General features: G+C 42.7%; 2 long non-coding RNA genes across 2 annotated transcripts; both read right to left on the minus strand.

Moving 5' to 3' along the window:
* Positions 1-6276: 6276 nt before the first annotated feature.
* On the minus strand, positions 6277-7271 carry LOC111606251. Its single transcript, XR_002751998.1, has 3 exons — positions 6845-7271; positions 6447-6767; positions 6277-6367 (listed from the first exon to the last, which is right to left on the minus strand). It is a non-coding gene; the product is annotated as an uncharacterized LOC111606251 (long non-coding RNA).
* A 4190-nt stretch (positions 7272-11461) lies between these two features.
* On the minus strand, positions 11462-12223 carry LOC111606196. Its single transcript, XR_002751951.1, has 3 exons — positions 12030-12223; positions 11632-11952; positions 11462-11552 (listed from the first exon to the last, which is right to left on the minus strand). It is a non-coding gene; the product is annotated as an uncharacterized LOC111606196 (long non-coding RNA).
* Positions 12224-18820: the final 6597 nt, after the last annotated feature.

An 18820-nucleotide genomic window follows, 5' to 3' on the forward strand; every position in this document is an offset into this window, starting at 1 on the left:
AGCCTGGAGAACTCACGTGGGTCTGGATGCACAAAATAGGGTATAGTTGGAGCAGGACCATTATATGTACTTCCATGTTTAGGTGTTGAATGTGAGCTTTGGATCCTTCTAGAATCATAATGATCTTCTCTTTCAAACAGAGCAGAAGCAGAAGAATCTGGGTGCTCTAATCTGGAGATTCGGGATGTGACTGACCTTCTCGGAGCTGGCACTGGAGGTGTAAAGGTTCTCATTTTCGCTGAACTTCGTGGCGAAGGGACTGGAGCTGCTGATAGGCTTTCCGACACACTCTCTTCGCATATTTTATTTCCATACCTGTAGCCTCGGTCTGAATGATGCACACGCTTCTCTTCGTGAGGGCCAGTAGACTCGTCTCTTATACTTGCTGAAAGTGAATAATGCTCTACGTCTTCCCTTGCTTTCTGTAGTGTGCGAATCCTTGGCTTTGGGACAGGAAATGCTGTCGAGTATACATTATGGGCTGCGGGTGCAAAAGAGTTATCTTCAGCCTCGCTTGCTGTGAGTTTCTCCATTTTGTGTTCCATCACCTTCAACGTCTCCAGGACTGTGGACAGCTGTGCTGCTGTTTGTCGCAACTCCTGCAATTCCCTCCTCATCTCATTGTTACTGTGATATAGATCATCTCTATCTCTTGTGAGCTCCAAAATAGCTTCACGTTGGCACTGATTTTCTTTCTGTAAACACTCCTTTTCTCTCTCAGCTTCATCAGCATCCTCCCACTGATCCATCATTCTCCAATGGTTAGGACTAGGTTGCTGGCTAATGGGTGCACTGCAATGATCTTCCGCATCTGAATCGCTGATATCAGATAAGAGCATCTGTGCTCCAGAAGCAGGCTGATGCACAGGCTGATCCAGTGTATAATCTGCCGTATAGCTTCGTGGACGTGCAATTCGTCTGGGTCTTACCACGGGCTGCATCTTGGGTTCTTCTTCTCTAACTGGAGTGCTTGTCGCCATGTCCTGCAGCATTTCCCAAATCCGGCTCGAAGGACCACAATTGAACTGAAGGGCTTGGTGTATCTGAAAAAAACTGCAGGCATCCGATCAAAGATGTGGCGTCCCTTTATTATCATTCAACTTACAATTCTTGATGCAGCAAAACAAACCAGTAATCAGAAAATATCAAACTTAGAACTCCTTTCTGATAATACAGTTGCTACAACTACTGAACTATTGCCAAACTATATAAAAACATGTTCTGCCCCATTCTAGAACATTCCCACCCATTAAGGCTCTGATAGGTTGTTGTCGACCATGATTGACAGGCAGACCAGCCAATCACGGTTCAGACAAGCCTACAAGGCGAAGTCCAGCGAAGCTGTGGTATTTTCCACAATAGTAAAACCACACATTCTTTCACAGTTTGTTACTAGCAGCCTGTGAAAAATGATGTATTTGTGTAGCTGAATCTGAGAAAAAAACAACAACTTTACCACAGTTTAGAGCATAAAACAGCATTTTATCACCAACAGTCTGAGCACCTAACAGTTATTAGTACTGAAATGATGGCTTAGATCATTTTTAAAATGTGCTTTGATTGGTCTGTTCTGGAAAAATGTTCTTATTTTGTAAAGACATGAGTTTCACATGACCAGATGGCCAGCTCACCCCTGGATAACAGAGGATCTGACATCTAGTAACTGAACCAAGGAGTGTCTACACTGGCATCTTTGAATACAGATGGGAAACAGCTGTGGAAGAGCAGGAAACTGAATTGAATTAAACTGAAACTGAGGCATTGGTAATCGAAAAGAGCAACAAAATGAAATACAGGGTTCGACAACAGAATCAAACTAAACTTAAAGTCTAATTAATCCTGACACTTTATTCAACTTCATCTTGTCAGACAAGTTCCATTGAAGTGACTTCTTAAAATTAAAGGCCTGGTTTTGGCTAGCAGTTTTGAAACAACAAGGTGGCTAAAGGGGGTAATTAGTATTTCACATAGGGTTATGCTGGTTTGGAGTGCCTTTTCTCTTAAACAAAAGAGGAACAAATTTTCTTAACCATTGCTAGCTGTTTTTGTATAATTGAATCCTAAACAATTTCTTCCACACAAATAGAATAATATGTATGCCCCATTGCTTAGATATATGCTAATATAGCTCTTTTCTAACAGTTCATGTCAATGTTGTTAAAGGTGTATTCTCTCCCTTGATGGCCTCTAATAAGCTCAAGTCAGCCAAGCTTACTTCACCTGGAGGACTGGCTACTGATTTTCTGTCAGAAGGAAAAGCACACCATAATTATGCTGCCATTTGAAATTCCATCACTCTCCTTGTGCAGCAGAAATAAGATGCATCTCATTGAAATGTATGTGGAATGCTGGAGGGATATATTCTTGGGTAAACCTTGTCTTTTTAATTAAATACACGGTGGCCTTGGCGGATTGCTTGTGACACAGGGAATGATCGGGTCACTTAAAGGGCTGCAGTTCAGGTAAATATGCTTTTAATGTCCCAGAGGGCAGCATGACTTGGCATGTTTACGGAAGTGTGCAGTGTGAAAACATTTTCAAAACACCCAGTGTCATAACAAATTATCAGTCTCTTAAACTGCTAAGTTAAAATCTCTTCACAAAAGAAAAGAAATAAAAGTATGAAATAGAATTTAAACTCAGCAGGAAAGTCAAAAAATGCCTGTACATACCAGTAACATAAACAACTGGTGTGTAAATGGCAACAGCAATGCTTCAAAAATTATAAATAATGACACAAGGTCATGTTCTTCCATGGACTGGCAACATGCTGGGATTTTCAAATCCCAATCAGTTGGGTAATTAATTCACATGGTTTTTGTACTCTTTCAAATAATTGAAGCTGCCATTTATATTCTGCCCTCTTTATTTAAATGCACCTGTGCAAAGTCAGTGTTTTTAATACTTGCTGTTTTAATCTCAAAAAGTAAAACTACTGTAGTCCAGTTTCTCACATGAAGCAGCAAAATATGACACTAAGATTTCTGATTTTGAATGACAAAGCTGACCTTGACATTTTCCTTTGCAGAATGCCAGCTGAAGAGGAAGAGACAGACAGTAGTAGGAGAGGAGAGGGGGTGATGAAAAACAAAAATAGAACAATTCTGGAGGGGAAAGATACATTTGAATTTCCACTGTTGTGTCGAGAAACATTTTTAGCCTACAAGTTTACCGACAAGTTTTCTGCTCCTCTAAGATGGCAGGACTGTACATAAATGATTTTAATTTTCAATACCTAAATGAATGACAGACTGGTATTCTGGGTCAAATTTTTAAAATACAGATGTGAGGGCTGTTTTTCTTGGTTTGTTGGAGGGGCATACAAAGAGGGGTCAGAAGCTTCAGGCTGCTTGAGTCAGCCTTTAGCCTCCCTGCATTCCCTCCTTCCTCTGCTCTTGCATCGCTGCCTCTCACCTCTCACCTGCCCCATGGCCTGCTGCCCACCGACAGCCACTGGCCAAGATTAGCCTCTTAATTTCTCTTTCATTCTATCCGCATCAGGGCGACAAGCTCTGACTGCAGAGCTTACACACAGAAAAACTCTGACTAAATGTTATTTGAATCAAAAACTTTAACAGCTGACAAACTGGGCCGAACATGACTGGGGTATTAGGCCAGAGGTGTAAATGTTTTGAGAGCACAAAAGTAGTTTTCTGTTTTAGTCATTGGAGGTTTTGCAAAATTGGGGTTTTCTAACTATAAGACTATTGCATGATTTTAATTTAAGCCAATGTTTGTTATTATTTTAAAAAAATACAAACAAAAAGTCAACATGTCCAAAATGATCAGAATGGAAAAACAAATCATTTGCTAAATATAAGCATTTATTAGTTTTTTTCCCTTAAATTGTATTGATTTAGATAACTTTTTCTACACAACTATCCATCTTTCCATTAACTAACATGCTTATCGAGTCGGAGTAGCACCATTCAAATTACATACATAAAGGGAACCTGAGTTGGTCATGCAGCATTTCTCCTAAATACTGCCACACTGATTTAGGATGACCAAGGATGTTTTATGACCAAACGGGTGTAAAAGAAAGCTTGGCTTCGTTTTTTATTATTATTATTTTTGTTTCTATTTTTACATTCACATAGATTGAATTTAAAATCACAACTGCTGTCCTTGCATGAACCATTGCCTGCTTCCCATTGTCTCTGCCATCTGCAATAATCCAAGTGTTCGCCCAGTTTTCCTCCTGCCCACATTGTTTTCTTTCTTTTTTTTTTTTGCTGGTTTTCTGTGTCGCTGCGACTCATCTCCTGAAATGTGCATCTGCATCACCTGCCAATCATGGGGTAGCAAGCCACGTTGCTATCTGATTGACGTCTGGATCTGCCTGACAAAAAGGGACCGTCTCTCACACGGTTCAGTGCGCCAAAATATGTGTGAACAGAAATGAGGACATTTAGGGAGAATAAAAAACTGTGAAGACAAGGAAGGAAAAAATAATGTGATCAATTACAGAGTTTTGATCTGCATGTTTGTGAGAGTATGAGAGAGTTTGTGAGAGTGGGCGATAAAGGATATATTTGCCACAACCTGAGTTATATTTTGTGTGCACACTTTTCTATGTCCCTGCATGGATTTCTGTATGGAAAACTGGAAGCGAAGGGGAGACTGTGATTGTGTAATGTTTCTCCACCCGGACAAGTGGTCAGCAACATAAAGCAGACAGGTACAAAAGCTGTGGTTTGACAGGGCTCATATGCAGGCCTCACACGTTCATATGGGACCGTGGCATTTTCCACCTTCAAGTCCAACTGAGGAGACACACGAGTCATCTCGCTACAAAGGCCTGGAATGTGTTAAGCTTTGATGTTCCTCAGCCCCTCAGTGTCCTCTGTCGTCACATTCACCTTGTTGTAGGGCAGTAGCTCTTAAACCGGAGCACGAATCAAAGTACTCTGTGCCTTATTGATGTCAGTGAAGGTCGGCACTGCGTTTCTTAAAAAATATATAAACTATATAGCCTATATATATGGGCTATATATTTATATATAATATTTAGCCTATGAAAGTGGCTGGTATTGGCAGGTGATGCATAATTTCTATATTTTGGGAAAGTGGCTGGTGTTTGAGATTCTCCGCCTTGTCGGCAATGAAAGTAAAATTTGTGTTCAGTTTGTTGAGAGTTATGAACATGTGCCAGATCTGTTTTCTTAGAAGCCGTTTGTTTTTTTACTGAATAAGCACATGGGATTTTATTTGTACAGTTCTTGCAAAATTATTCTTTTCCCTTGGACTTTTCCACATTTTGTCATGATATAACTGAAACACTTGAGTGCATTTTAGGTATTCAGGACTTCATTGTCTTTTGTCATCACTGCTGAACAAAAGACACCTCAAATATTCTCCCATCACCATGTTTCACTGGGGCTTTGTGTCATTTGCAAAGTGCACTTGGATATAGGCCATAGTTCCTATGTCCTCTACATAGTTGTGGCAAACTCTAAAATATTTTATTTTTGCGTCCAACAATTGCTTGCTCCTTGACAACCTTCCATAGAGGCCTGATTTGTGGAGTTCGTTATCATTAGTAGTCAACAGATTCAGCCATGGATTTCTACTCTACTACAATTAAGATCGGTTTCTTGGTTGCTTCTCCAAGTTATGCTCTCCTTACCTAGACCAAAAAGTTAAGTTGGATGGTAACATCTTGGCAAGTGTGCTATTGTGTGAATCTCGGCTCTAACTGAGTTAATAGTGCTCTGTGAGATGGTGAAAAATTTGTAGATTTCTAAATAACCTAACCATCCTTTCTGTGACCTGCTGGGTGCGTTCATTGGTTTTTAGTTTGTTTGCCAATGTTTCTAAACCTCTAACTGGTTCAAAGAGCAGCTGCAACTATATGGAATATTAAGGCAATTGATTGTTTTACTTTGTGGTTATAACATGACAAAATGTGTAAAAGTTCAAAAGGCATAACTACTTTTTCAAGACATTTCATAAAACCTAATAGTTTTTGTTTTTAACTGTATGATCAGCTTTATTGTCAAAATCTGCAGTGTAAGCTGCATAAAGCGTTACAAAAAAAACCCAGCCAACAAGTTAACGATGGCTCAGCCGCTTATGTTTTCACTTTATTTATTCAACAGTCGGCACATTCTTCGACATTGTGGGGTTGCGTGTTTTGATAAAAGCAGTCACAAACTGGCTGAATTCACCCCCTCCCACCTCCCCAAAAAAACCCTGAATAGTTCACCTTTGAAGGTGTCATGATGGGTGATAGCCGGGTTACCCACATGCAAGAACACACCAAGAGGAGCGATATGAAACAACAATAATATTTATTTTGGTGAAAGGAAGAGGGGTCAGGGGAAATAGTTCTGGAACCTGGGACTGGAGGAAACTGGTCGTCAGACTGTATATGAGAAAAAGTGGAGTGAGACACGGGATGGGTCAAATGGAATAATTCTGAGAATCTTTCGTAGGATGCTTACTTGAATGCGGAGGTAGTATTGTCAATGGTGGCGGCTGGAGAAGTGAGTTACCGTCGGAGAGCGAGCAGGTAAGCCTTGCAGCTGGAGAGCAGAGTGAGTTGACTTCCGAGCGGGGCTTCGACAGTTAGCTCCCGGAACATGAAACGCTGGCAGGCTCAGCCGATGGCGAGGCACAGAGGATCCACGGGGAGGGACCAGGGAGGTAAGTGCACGGAGGAAGGCAACCGATTGGTAATACCAATGGCGTCGTGAGGAACACAAGGAAATCCAGGGGGGAGCGCTTGTCCACATCCAGGAGTCACAGGGCGATCACAAGGAAATCTGACGGGGAGAACACAAGGAGCGATCAGAACACAGGGAGCGATCATAGAAGGCTTCTTCCTAAGAAAAACGTCTACCAGTGAAGGCAAACACTCAGGCACTGGAGTGTCAGCTAGGCTGTCCTTATGAAGCACCTCCGCAGCTCTCGAAAATTAGACACAGGTGCGTCTACAGGTTGGCCGCCACACTTCTCCAGGGGCTCCGCTCACTGGTGACATCTCATGGCTGTAAAAGGAAACGCAGCTTCCCAGAAAAAACCCAGGACAGAAGAGGAAAAGAAAACAAAATAAAACAGGAAAAAGAACCCCAACCTAACAGTACCCCCCCCTCAACGGACGTCACCTGACGGACGAGAAGAGGAGGAAGGCTGAGAGGCGGCAAAATCACTAATAAGGGAGGGGTCAAGGATAAAGGAGCGGGGGACCCAAGAGCGCTCCTCAGGACCGTAGCCCTCCCAGTCAACGAGGTACTGGTGACCCCGACCACGCCGACGGGAAGCCACAATCCGGCGGACGGAGTATGCAGGATGACCGTCAACAAGACGGGCGGGAGGAGGGGGTTCGGCCGGAGGGCAAAGATCACTGGACAGGACCGGTTTAAGCTGGGAGACATGGAAAGAAGCATGAACACGCAGGGAGGGAGGAAGGCGAAGGCGTACAGCTGCCGGACTGATGACTGACACTATCTCAAACGGGCCTATAAACCTGGGAGACAATTTCTTAGACATGGACTTGAGGGGTATGTCCCGGGTAGACAACCAGACCTTCTGACCGACCAAATAAGTGGGCGCAGAGGTTCTCCTCCGGTCAGCCTGTTTCTTGTTCTGGGAGGCAGTGTTATTAAGTGCAGTGACTGTGTCTGACCAGATCCGTTTACAACGGCGAATGTGATGCTGTACTGACGTGACAGATATGTCCTTCTCGTCGGATGGCAGGAGAGGGGGCTGGTAGCCAAGAGAGACCTCGAACGGGGAAAAACCTGTGGCTGCTGAAATGTGACTGTTGTGTGCATATTCTACCCATGGTAGATATTGAGCCCAGTCTCCAGGGTCAGATGCAGTCAGGCAACGCAGCATGGCCTCCAGCTCCTGATTCAACCTCTCCGTCTGGCCGTTAGTCTGGGGATGGTAACCAGAGGTTAATGATACCTTCGCCCCTAGGGCGGAACAAAATTGTCGCCAAACTTGGGAGATAAACTGAGGACCCCGATCGGAAAGAATCTCCTGAGGGATGCCATGTAACTTAAAAACATGTTTAATGAGAAGCATGGCAGTTTGAGCGGCAGTGGGAAGTTTGCGAAGAGGAACAAAATGACAAGATTTGGAGAAGCGGTCAACGATTGTGAAAATGGTGGTCATACCCTTTGATGGGGGCAATCCAGTGACAAAGTCGATAGCGATGTGAGACCAAGGTCTCTTGGGGATGGGTAATGGCTGGAGTAATCCTGTGGGTGGCTGATGGGAGGACTTGTTCCTGGAACAGACTGGACATGCTAACACAAACTCTTTGACATCTTTATGAACTGATGGCCACCAGAACCTTCGGTTGACCAACCCAATAGTTCGACTGATACCTGGATGTCCGGAAAACTTGGAGGAATGCATCCACTGCAGGAAGCGGGATCGAGCGGAGGCCGGGACATACGTCTTTCCCTGTGGACATGACTCGGGGACAGGCTCGGTTAACTGGGCTTGACGGATGAGGTCTTCCACCTCCCAGGTAACTACTCCCACCGTGCAGCTGGGGGGAAGCAGGGGAGCAAGTTCCTTCTCAGGGTCATCAGGTGCATACAGTCTAGAGAGGGCGTCAGGCTTGACATTTTTAGAACCTGGACGATAAGAAATGGACAGGTTGAATCGAGAAAAGAATAATGACCAGCGAGACTGTCGAGGGTTGGAACGTTTAGCTGACTGAATGTGAGACAGGTTCTTATGGTCAGTCCAAACTACTATGGGATGCTCAGCTCCCTCTAGCCAGTGTCGCCACTCCTCTAGAGCGAGCTTAATAGCCAGTAACTCTCTGTCCCCCACATCATAGTTGCGTTCTGCTGGCGAAAGTCTGCGAGAGAAAAATGCACAGGGGTGGGTCTTATTATCTTTTTCAGAGACTTGAGACAGCACAGCCCCCACTCCGGAGTCAGAAGCATCAACCTCGAGGATGAACTGCTTAGTGGTATCGGGCTGGACTAGTACAGGGGCGTTAGCAAACAGGTTCTTGAGCCGGTTGAAGGCTTCCTCTGCTTGTGGGGTCCAGGTAAAACTAGACTTGGTGGATGTGAGTGCAGTTAGAGGTAAAGCGGTCTGGCTATAATTCCGTATGAAACGGCGGTAAAAGTTGGCAAAACCCAAGAACCGCTGCAACTGTTTACGGGTCTCGGGTCTAGGCCAGTCCAGCACAGCTCTGATCTTGTCCTCTGAGGGTCTTACCTGCCCGCTCTCAAGGACGTAGCCCAGGAAGGTAACGGATGATCGGTGGAACTCACACTTCTCTGCCTTTACGTACAATCTGTTCTCCAAAAGGCGTTGGAGAACCTTCCGGACATGCATCTTGTGTTCCTCCAGGGACTTGGAATAAATCAGTATGTCGTCTAGATAAACGAAGACAAACACATTAATGAAATCTCTGAGGACATCGTTTACGAGGGCTTGGAAAAAGGCAGGCGCGTTAGATAAACCAAACGGCATGACTAAATATTCATAGTGTCCCATGGGTGTTTTGAATGCCGTCTTCCACTCATCTCCCTCGCGAATGCGAAGGAGGTGGTAGGCATTGCGGAGATCGAGTTTGGAGAAAACGGTGGCTTCTTGGACGGGGTCAAAGGCTGAGGAAAGAAGAGGTAAAGGATACTTATTTTTAATGGTAATCTGGTTCAACCCCCTGTAGTCAATACAGGGCCTCAAGGACCCATCCTTCTTCCCCACGAAGAAGAACCCTGCCCCAAGGGGTGACGAAGAAGTGCGTATAATGCCTGTTGCTAACGAGTCATTAATGTATGTCTCCATGGTCTGACGCTCTGGACGGGAGATATTATAAAGTCGGCTGGTGGGTAGTGGGGCTCCGGGCAACAGATCTATGGCACAGTCATAGGGGCGGTGGGGGGGTAGAGTGAGTGCTTTGCTCTTACTGAAGACTGCAGCCAGATCCTTATATTCGAGGGGAACAATTGAAAGGTCAGGGGGGTCGGTCTCATGCTGCTCTGCTGTTCTGGACGTCGGAGGGACAGCAGAGTGGAGACAAGTTGCGTGGCACTCGCTGGACCATGACTCAATAGTTGCCTTTCTCCAATTTATCCGTGGGTTATGTGTGAGCAGCCACTCGAACCCCAGGATAACAGAGGAGCTGACTGCGGGGAAAACAAAAAAAGAAATTAGCTCTGAATGGTTACCAGAAATCACAAGACGGACAGGTGTAGTCCTCTGGGTTATCCTGGGCAGGACCTCCCCATTTAGGGCTGAAACACGAAGTGGAACCGGAAGTGGTTCTGTAGCGATCCCTAGCTGTTCAACAAGGGTGGAGTCAATTAGATTCTGTTCACAACCTGAGTCAATGAAAACAGCTAGAGGAAGAGATTGATGGCGATGGAAAAGGGTAGCAGAAATAAGGAGACGAGATTTACTATTCGTGGGTTGCACCGGCAGCCTCCTCGTCCTTACCGCCGGGCCTGCAAGTTTAAACGGACGGGGCAGTTAGCGATGAAATGGCTGGGACCCCCACAATACAAGCATAACCGAGAGACTAGTCTTTTTTGCCTCTCCTCAGGTGTCAGGCGAGTGTTACCCAGCTGCATGGGTTCAGGTTCTGAGGTCTCCGAGGGGTCTGGTACTTCCTGAAGACTAGGACGGGTAGCCAGTAGGGGGGCTCTGGCTGAGGGATTTCGGCGATTTCTCTCTTTGGCTCGAGACCGAATTCTATTATCCAGTCTTATGGTCAGACTTATAAACTCCTCTAGAGTTGCAGGTTCATCCAGAGTAGCTAACTCATCTTTAATCTGTTCACTCAATGCATGAAAGTACGCACTTTTAAGTGCCGTGGCATCCCAATTTGAGGCTGCTGCCTTTATCCTAAAGTCAATGGCAAAATCAGACACAGTTCTTTGCCCCTGTCTTAAGTTCCAAAGTTCTCGGGAAGCTGAAGTCTGGTCTGTCTCTTGACTAAACACCTGTTTTAATTCTTTAATGAAATCGGGATAGGAACAACCAAAATCAGTGGGGGAGGAAAACTTAGCTTCGGCCCAAGCCAGAGCTCGACCGGACAGCAGGGACAGCACATATGCTATTTTAGCGTTGTCGTGTGGAAAACTCTGAGGACAGGAATTGAAAATGATGGAACATTGTAAGATAAATCCTCCACACTTGTGCACATCACCTGTGAACCTCTCGGGAACTGGCAGCCGAATCTCCGAAAACGTGGGACGGATTGGCGGGTCTGGAACTGCAGGTGAGGCTGGGGCTGGAGGCTGTGCCTGCTGAACGGAGCCTTGCAAAAAGTTAGACAACTCGGTTAACCGACGGTTTGTTTCGGCCTGTCTGTTACTCAACTCTCTTAAAGCTGAATCATGTGACTGTATGAGAGCGTGTTGTTCCGATAAAGCCCTTCTTATAGCGTCTGCTGGGGTAGGTTGTTGGCCTGAGTGTTCTGTCATGATGGGTGATAGCCGGGTTACCCACATGCAAGAACACACCAAGAGGAGCGATATGAAACAACAATAATATTTATTTTGGTGAAAGGAAGAGGGGTCAGGGGAAATAGTTCTGGAACCTGGGACTGGAGGAAACTGGTCGTCAGACTGTATATGAGAAAAAGTGGAGTGAGACACGGGATGGGTCAAATGGAATAATTCTGAGAATCTTTCGTAGGATGCTTACTTGAATGCGGAGGTAGTATTGTCAATGGTGGCGGCTGGAGAAGTGAGTTACCGTCGGAGAGCGAGCAGGTAAGCCTTGCAGCTGGAGAGCAGAGTGAGTTGACTTCCGAGCGGGGCTTCGACAGTTAGCTCCCGGAACATGAAACGCTGGCAGGCTCAGCCGATGGCGAGGCACAGAGGATCCACGGGGAGGGACCAGGGAGGTAAGTGCACGGAGGAAGGCAACCGATTGGTAATACCAATGGCGTCGTGAGGAACACAAGGAAATCCAGGGGGGAGCGCTTGTCCACATCCAGGAGTCACAGGGCGATCACAAGGAAATCTGACGGGGAGAACACAAGGAGCGATCAGAACACAGGGAGCGATCATAGAAGGCTTCTTCCTAAGAAAAACGTCTACCAGTGAAGGCAAACACTCAGGCACTGGAGTGTCAGCTAGGCTGTCCTTATGAAGCACCTCCGCAGCTCTCGAAAATTAGACACAGGTGCGTCTACAGGTTGGCCGCCACACTTCTCCAGGGGCTCCGCTCACTGGTGACATCTCATGGCTGTAAAAGGAAACGCAGCTTCCCAGAAAAAACCCAGGACAGAAGAGGAAAAGAAAACAAAATAAAACAGGAAAAAGAACCCCAACCTAACAGAAGGAAATGACGTGCCGTTTGAAAATGTAGCTCTGACAGTTGCAGAACATCCCTCTCAAGATTTTTAAAGAGCAGAAACTTGACAGTTTTGCGACTGTCACCATGGAAACGGTGAGACGGTCTCATTAGGGTAGTGCCAGAAAATATCTGTTTCGGAGGAACAAATCCCCTGACGAAAAAGAAAGAAGAAGAAAAAAAGACTGGGACCTGCATGATTTTTAAAAGAAGTTAAATGACAAAAAAAGAAGAAGAAGAAAAAAAAAACAACAACAAAGGAGGATGCACTTTGCTTGGAAATGTGAAGAGTCAGACTACAAAAACAGGAGACAGATGAAGACTGTCACTGTTAAACATATTTGCAGAGCTGCAGATTCAAAATGGCTCTTGACACAGACTGTGAGTTTGCTGTTGCATCAGACAAACCTAGTTTTCAAGGGCAATCTCTCCCCCGTATCTGATGCCAACTATTTTACTGGCATCACCATCATCTACATTATCTGGTCTACAGGTCTTTGCTTCACACATTGGATTTTCCTTCTTTTAATATTGCACCTCATATTTTCACGCCCACAGAAAGATGCAACCGGTTCTGATTTTCTTTTTTTCATGCCTATGTGTGGACAATAGAGTATGGATTTTTCTCAAGCAGAAATTGTTGAGAAATTAGTATACTTTTTTTTCCTATATATTAGTTTCTCACACTTTTTTAAAGGTCACAGCATTAGCAAGAAGCTTTTGTGATTACAGCTACATTCATTACACAGAATGAAGACAATGAGGGATGAATGAATGGCTGAGTTCTCAGCTTTTGATAATGCTGCTTCTGTGAGGCATGCATCTGAAATGCAATCTTATGCAAATGGTGTTATGTTTTTATATTAATATCATCTCCATTGCACAATAATGTGGATTTTAATTATAGAATCGGTTATTAAATTATGAACTAACACTCAACTTGCACTGCATATTTCTTTTTTATCTTAGCAAAATGCCTCTAGGATGTAGCATAATGTTAAGTAATGACAAAACTATGCCAGAGGAGCAAGCACAGGCCACCACAGGACTTAGATTTTCAACGAATATAAAATATTTAACTTTGTTAATTTATGGAAGGCATTCAAAAACTTTTCACCCAATGTTTTAGTAGAGCACATGGACTACACTGGTTTAAAACATGTCGAGTATATTTGAGATTCTATGTACTACAGTTGTGGGAGTGTAGTCTTTATGAAAATGCTGGAAATGTTTCAGGTAGTACTAAAAGGCATTAAGAATTATCTGAAATCGAAAGCTGATGTTTTTTTTTTTTTGAATGGATAGGAATTTTTGTTATTCATCTTAGTTATGCTCGAAATGTTTGCGTGACATTTATTAACATTACTGCTACATGCCTGTTTATTCAAATATGATCACTAATTATAACTGACAATGTATTTATTGTCTTTTGGGTCTCGTCAAAGCAACTTAGGCTGAGAATGGAGGGACTGATGGCCTTGCAGTATCGATGAATGATTTGATGTAAAAAAAAAAAAGAGAGGGAGACAATAAAATTTTGTACAGTAAAAAAAACAAGAAGGGCAGATCTAAATCATGTGAAAAATTGGGCAGGTTATGACAATTATTAAATAGAGGTGATGTTGGAGTTTTTCCCATATTCCATGAGTTGACTATAGTTAAATTGTCAGAGGGGGCACACAGGGAAGCAAATAAGACTCACCTCCAAGCCCAGGAGCAGCCAATCAAGTTTGAAGACAAGGACAAAAAATGTTGGCATTTCTAAGACATTTTTGTTGAACACAAAAACCTTTGCTAAGCACACATTATTCATCTTCATGACTGTGTGAAATAGCATTAATGCTGTTAAACTGAATGCGAGCGTAAAAGATTAGACCTGCATTTTTGCATCCGTCTCAGGAGGCTCTCCGCAGTTGAGTCTGGAGATGGAGAAAGAGCCACTGCATGTCTGGTGGAAAGCTGGGAATTATGAAGTGTTAGGCCAGGAAGTGAGGGCTCTATTTATGGGTGCATCCGGATTAAGCAGTAGGAAATGCAGCAGCAATACCTGGGGACAATACTAAATAGTGAGATCATTCCCAGGACAGGGACAGTGCAGAAAAAAGTCAGGGGAAGAGTTGGATGTGCCTAATGAGAGCAGCAGTGGATTCAGCACACAGGGAGTGCAAAGGCAGCAAAACAAAAGAATGAAACAAATGAAAAGTTAATGGTTCCCGCTGGCACTGTCATGTCTTGATACACTTTTTAACATTGTGTTTATATTTTGGTAAGTATAAAACAACATCTTTGCTCACGCAGTATAGCATGTTCATAAGGTAAGGCAGTAGATATCACTGTTAATACATTACAGCTACTAAGATTTCTGCACAAGCAAAAATAAAAAAAATATTGTATACAGTAGTGCTATGATTTACAGTAATATTTAGAGTTCTAAAAATTTGAAATAGAAACTAGCTGTTCACATCCTTTGAGGACTCTGTCATGCTTCTTGTAGCAGATTAATTGCTATTTTATATTTTTCAGACAGGTTAAATTATATTTGTTTTGTTTAGTAATGAAGGATTTGTGCTCATAATTTTCCATGTCTACATTTGGCTATAACAATAGGTCTACCAATAGGGCAGATGCATCGGTGATGTTCGATTCTAGGTGTTTTGGAGCTTTCTTTCTTTCTTCTTGTTTTATTTGACTATTTCCTTTCATATGCAATTTATCTATTTTTGTTGTCATAATTTGAGGGAGGCACAATACAATATCAACTAGAGCTCACCACAAGAAACAACTATACTGCTTCAGTTTCCCACAAATGTTTGTTCTCTTAATAAAAAGATGATTTGAGTGATTTATATATATATATATATATATATATATATATATATATTGTTTGTAAGTGGATCAAAAAGTAACAGCCCTTTGTCTTGTGTTTGTTGTTGAGTAAAGCACTAATCTCTACAAATTCTCATCACTCTGCTTGTATAACAGCATGGAATAGCATGAAATGGGTCCCAGAATAATGCTTGTGATTTCATACTATCCTTGGCCTGTCATGAACCAGCAGTTGGTAACCGTGGAAACTGAACGGAGACCCATGGACAGGCGTTGCTGAGCAATTCTGCTCCTTGGGCGTCAAGTAATGTGACAGGTGCTGCTCCCCTGCTGCTGGTGCTGTCTGATCTCTTTTATCTGAAGAAAGATATTTTTCCATTGAAATCCTCACCACAAGAGAAATGCAATTTTGCTTCATTGTGTTGTGTTGATGAACAGTCATGAATCTGAATCTTACACAGCAGTGGTTTTCAAAGTGTGGGAGAGCTGCTGTGCCCCCAACGGTCACCTAATTACATAATCACTATTTTTTAGTAAACTTTACACTGTTGCTATACCTGATGCTCCATTCATACATGTTTCACTAATGTTGAGAGATTAGTGTGTAACAACACTACCTATGGTAGTGCTCCCGTTTCTTTGTCATTTACAGTGTCAAAACTATGAACGACTTTCTGCTGTTACCACAGTTCAATTAGCCTAGTGTGAAAGAGTTTACTTGCTACATAATAATGACATGTCTCAAGCATGGTTGTGTATTGTGACAGTTTCTGGAAGGTGAAAGTAACACACGCATGCATGATAGGAATGCTCTGGTTTAACACCACAAAACAGAGGCAGGGTTAAGAACTGACTGAGAGAGAACGGCTCAGGTGACAGGATGGCAACAGCAGGGAAACGTAATTGCGAGACAAAAAAGGGGTAGCCCTTCCCCAATTTGAAGACCCGCTCTTGTCTCTCTAGTGTTTCTTTTGCCTTTTGATGTGGCCTTCAACCCAGTGTGTCATCCCTGAAGGCCCTGCAGCGTGCAGGAAGGAGGTGAGCTTGTTCTTCCCCACCCTGCCTCAGCTTCTCCTGAGAGCACATGACAGAGAGTAGAGAGCAAAGCAGCAAGGCTTTCCCACTCCAATTCCCCAAGCTTTCAGGGCCCACCAGACATGCTCGCTACTTCTCCAAAATGTGTACAAGAAGCAGGGAGACAGGCACAATATTTACTAATCTTCACAGCTGAATTGTAAAGGTGGGTGGGGGTAGGAGTCAAGTGGGGTATCAGCCTTGACAGCAAATTAGTGCCCTGTCGTGACACATGCAGCGGTGTAGCTCGACAGGTCCCCTGTTTTTCCATTTTTATTATCATCCACGCTTGAATTATTCAGTGGCATCCATTAGCATAACAGCAGCCATTTTATATTTAGCTCCCCTTATGTTGACTGCGTCAACGTTTCAGTCTAAATATTCCGCTAACATCCTTGACACGTGGAAAAAAAGGGGCAATGGCTCAGAACAAGATGCAATTAGTGACCAAAAAGAAAAGGAAGAGTTGATTTTCTTTTCTTGGACTTTTGATCTTGAAATCATCAGCTTTACACCTTTTCACCTCCGAAAGAGGAAAAACAGTCCATAATCGTGATTATCATGGTCAATCAGATGGATTCAAATGGCATTTGCCAAAATGAAACTGCCACACATTTATGGATGTGCTGTAGCTTTCACCCTGACCCATTTGTCACTATTAGCTGTAATATGAAAGATCCCTCATCACATCTCGGAGGTCTAATTTGTTACCTTGCAAAAGGGAGTGGGCTGGAGCAGAATACAATGATGAAAATGCTCTTTGCCATTCTTCCTTACTGAGTTTCAAATTAAAATCTTTGCGCAATAGTTAAAGTCGGTCTGAATAAGTCTGCACTGACATTCTGAAAGTAGCTCTGATTGAAAAGAATTTAATTTCTCTCGCTGACAAGTTGAGGTAGAGGTCTTGCAGGATCAGAAGACTCTCAGTTATAAGTGTGGATTTCTGAATGCAACTGTATGCTCACTATATCCCTCTGACCAACATGTGATTCCATATATATCCTGCTTGCCTTGCGCTCCTCTGCCACACCGGCTGTAAACTCTGACCCCTCTCCATTCATCTTTGATCCACTGTCAAAGAGTTTACTTGCTGCTGTCGCTCAGCTTCATGCTACAGACCTTCCCTTCTTACTCCAGATTTGGGTCCAGAGCCTTTCAGTGTGAGTTTTTGACAGTATGTTTGAGGCGGATCCCTGCTTCAACACCTACAAGGAAGAAATCAACAGTTCATTCACAATAAAAAAAGGTATATATATATATATATATATATATATATATATATATATATATATATATATATATATATATATATATATATATATATATATATATATATAATTTTTTTTCGATTAAATGAAGCAAAGTATGTTGGTATGATTGGTACATCTCTCAGTTTATTCTTTTGTTTCTGTGCATTAGTAATAGTGATAGTAAGTGAGCAATCTAGGCTTAACAATAAGGATTGCAAAGAAGAAACAGCTCAAGCTTCATCTTCAAATGAATAAAAAAGTCACTTCAATCTACTATAATGTGTTGTAGCAAACCTGCACAAATGTAAATCTGAAAAATGTGCATTTGCTATGCTGACCTGATTAGATAACTAAAGAAATATCTTTCCTTACAGTTAGAGCTTGAAATAAATCAGCTAATATTAGTAAGTTGGAAAGAATCTGTGATTTGATTTGACCATTATTAGTCATAACTATGCTCTGATCTCAACCATTACACTTCTAGCCATTTTCTTAGGGTTAGGATCACTGAAGATCAATTTTCACCTCAGACTCACAGCCTCTAGCAGGTGCTCTTCCCAGTGTTGACCTGTAGTTAACACCATCCATCTTCCCATCAACTTTGGGCAGCTTCCCTGTTGATGTTGAAGAAAAACATCCCCGTAAGAGGATGCTTCTTCTATTTATGTTCAATGGTGTGTTCAGGTTGATGCACAGTGTACAGGGAGAACATGCAAGCTCCATGCAGGAAGATCCCAGACCAGAATATAACATCTAACCTTATTGCTGCAAGGGAATTTTGCAAATAGCTGTTCCTCTATTTAGCCCTATTTTGAATGTAATTAGTACTGGGTTTTATTCAGGGTCATCAAAGTAAAGGTTGAGAAAATGCATAGGCAACCCACTTTTTCCAAGTTCGTATTTGTAAAAATTTTTAAAAATAAAATAAAACTGAAAATTACGTGCAATTTTCCTTCCAGTTTGAAATGATGTATAATTGTTTTGATACATCACACAAAATACTAATTAAATATATCAGTATCTTAGGTTGTAATGTAAAAAAATAGAAACAAGCTTAAAGGCTATGATAACCTTTGAAATGTGTAAAAAAGGAGCAAAATGAAGCTAATAGAATAAATATTAAATTAGACGTTTTGGATACATTCCAGCAACCCTTTTGGCATTCAGACATGATCACTAGTTTTCTAAATCCTTCATCAAAAGCCTTCCAGTTTCATCGGGAAAAAACCCACCACAATGTAAATTTTCTTAAAAATGACTGTGTTTTAAACGGCTGTGTTATCATCAAAGTGCAGAGGCTGTGAGGGCGCACTGACGCATTGCATGATTTAAGAAAAAGGGTGGCAGACTTGTTCTGGTCCATTATGGACATTGCTTGATGTGGC

The sequence above is a fragment of the Xiphophorus maculatus genome, chromosome 21 (assembly GCF_002775205.1).
Source record: "Xiphophorus maculatus strain JP 163 A chromosome 21, X_maculatus-5.0-male, whole genome shotgun sequence".
In the NCBI taxonomy this organism is placed as follows: Eukaryota; Metazoa; Chordata; class Actinopteri; order Cyprinodontiformes; family Poeciliidae; genus Xiphophorus; species Xiphophorus maculatus.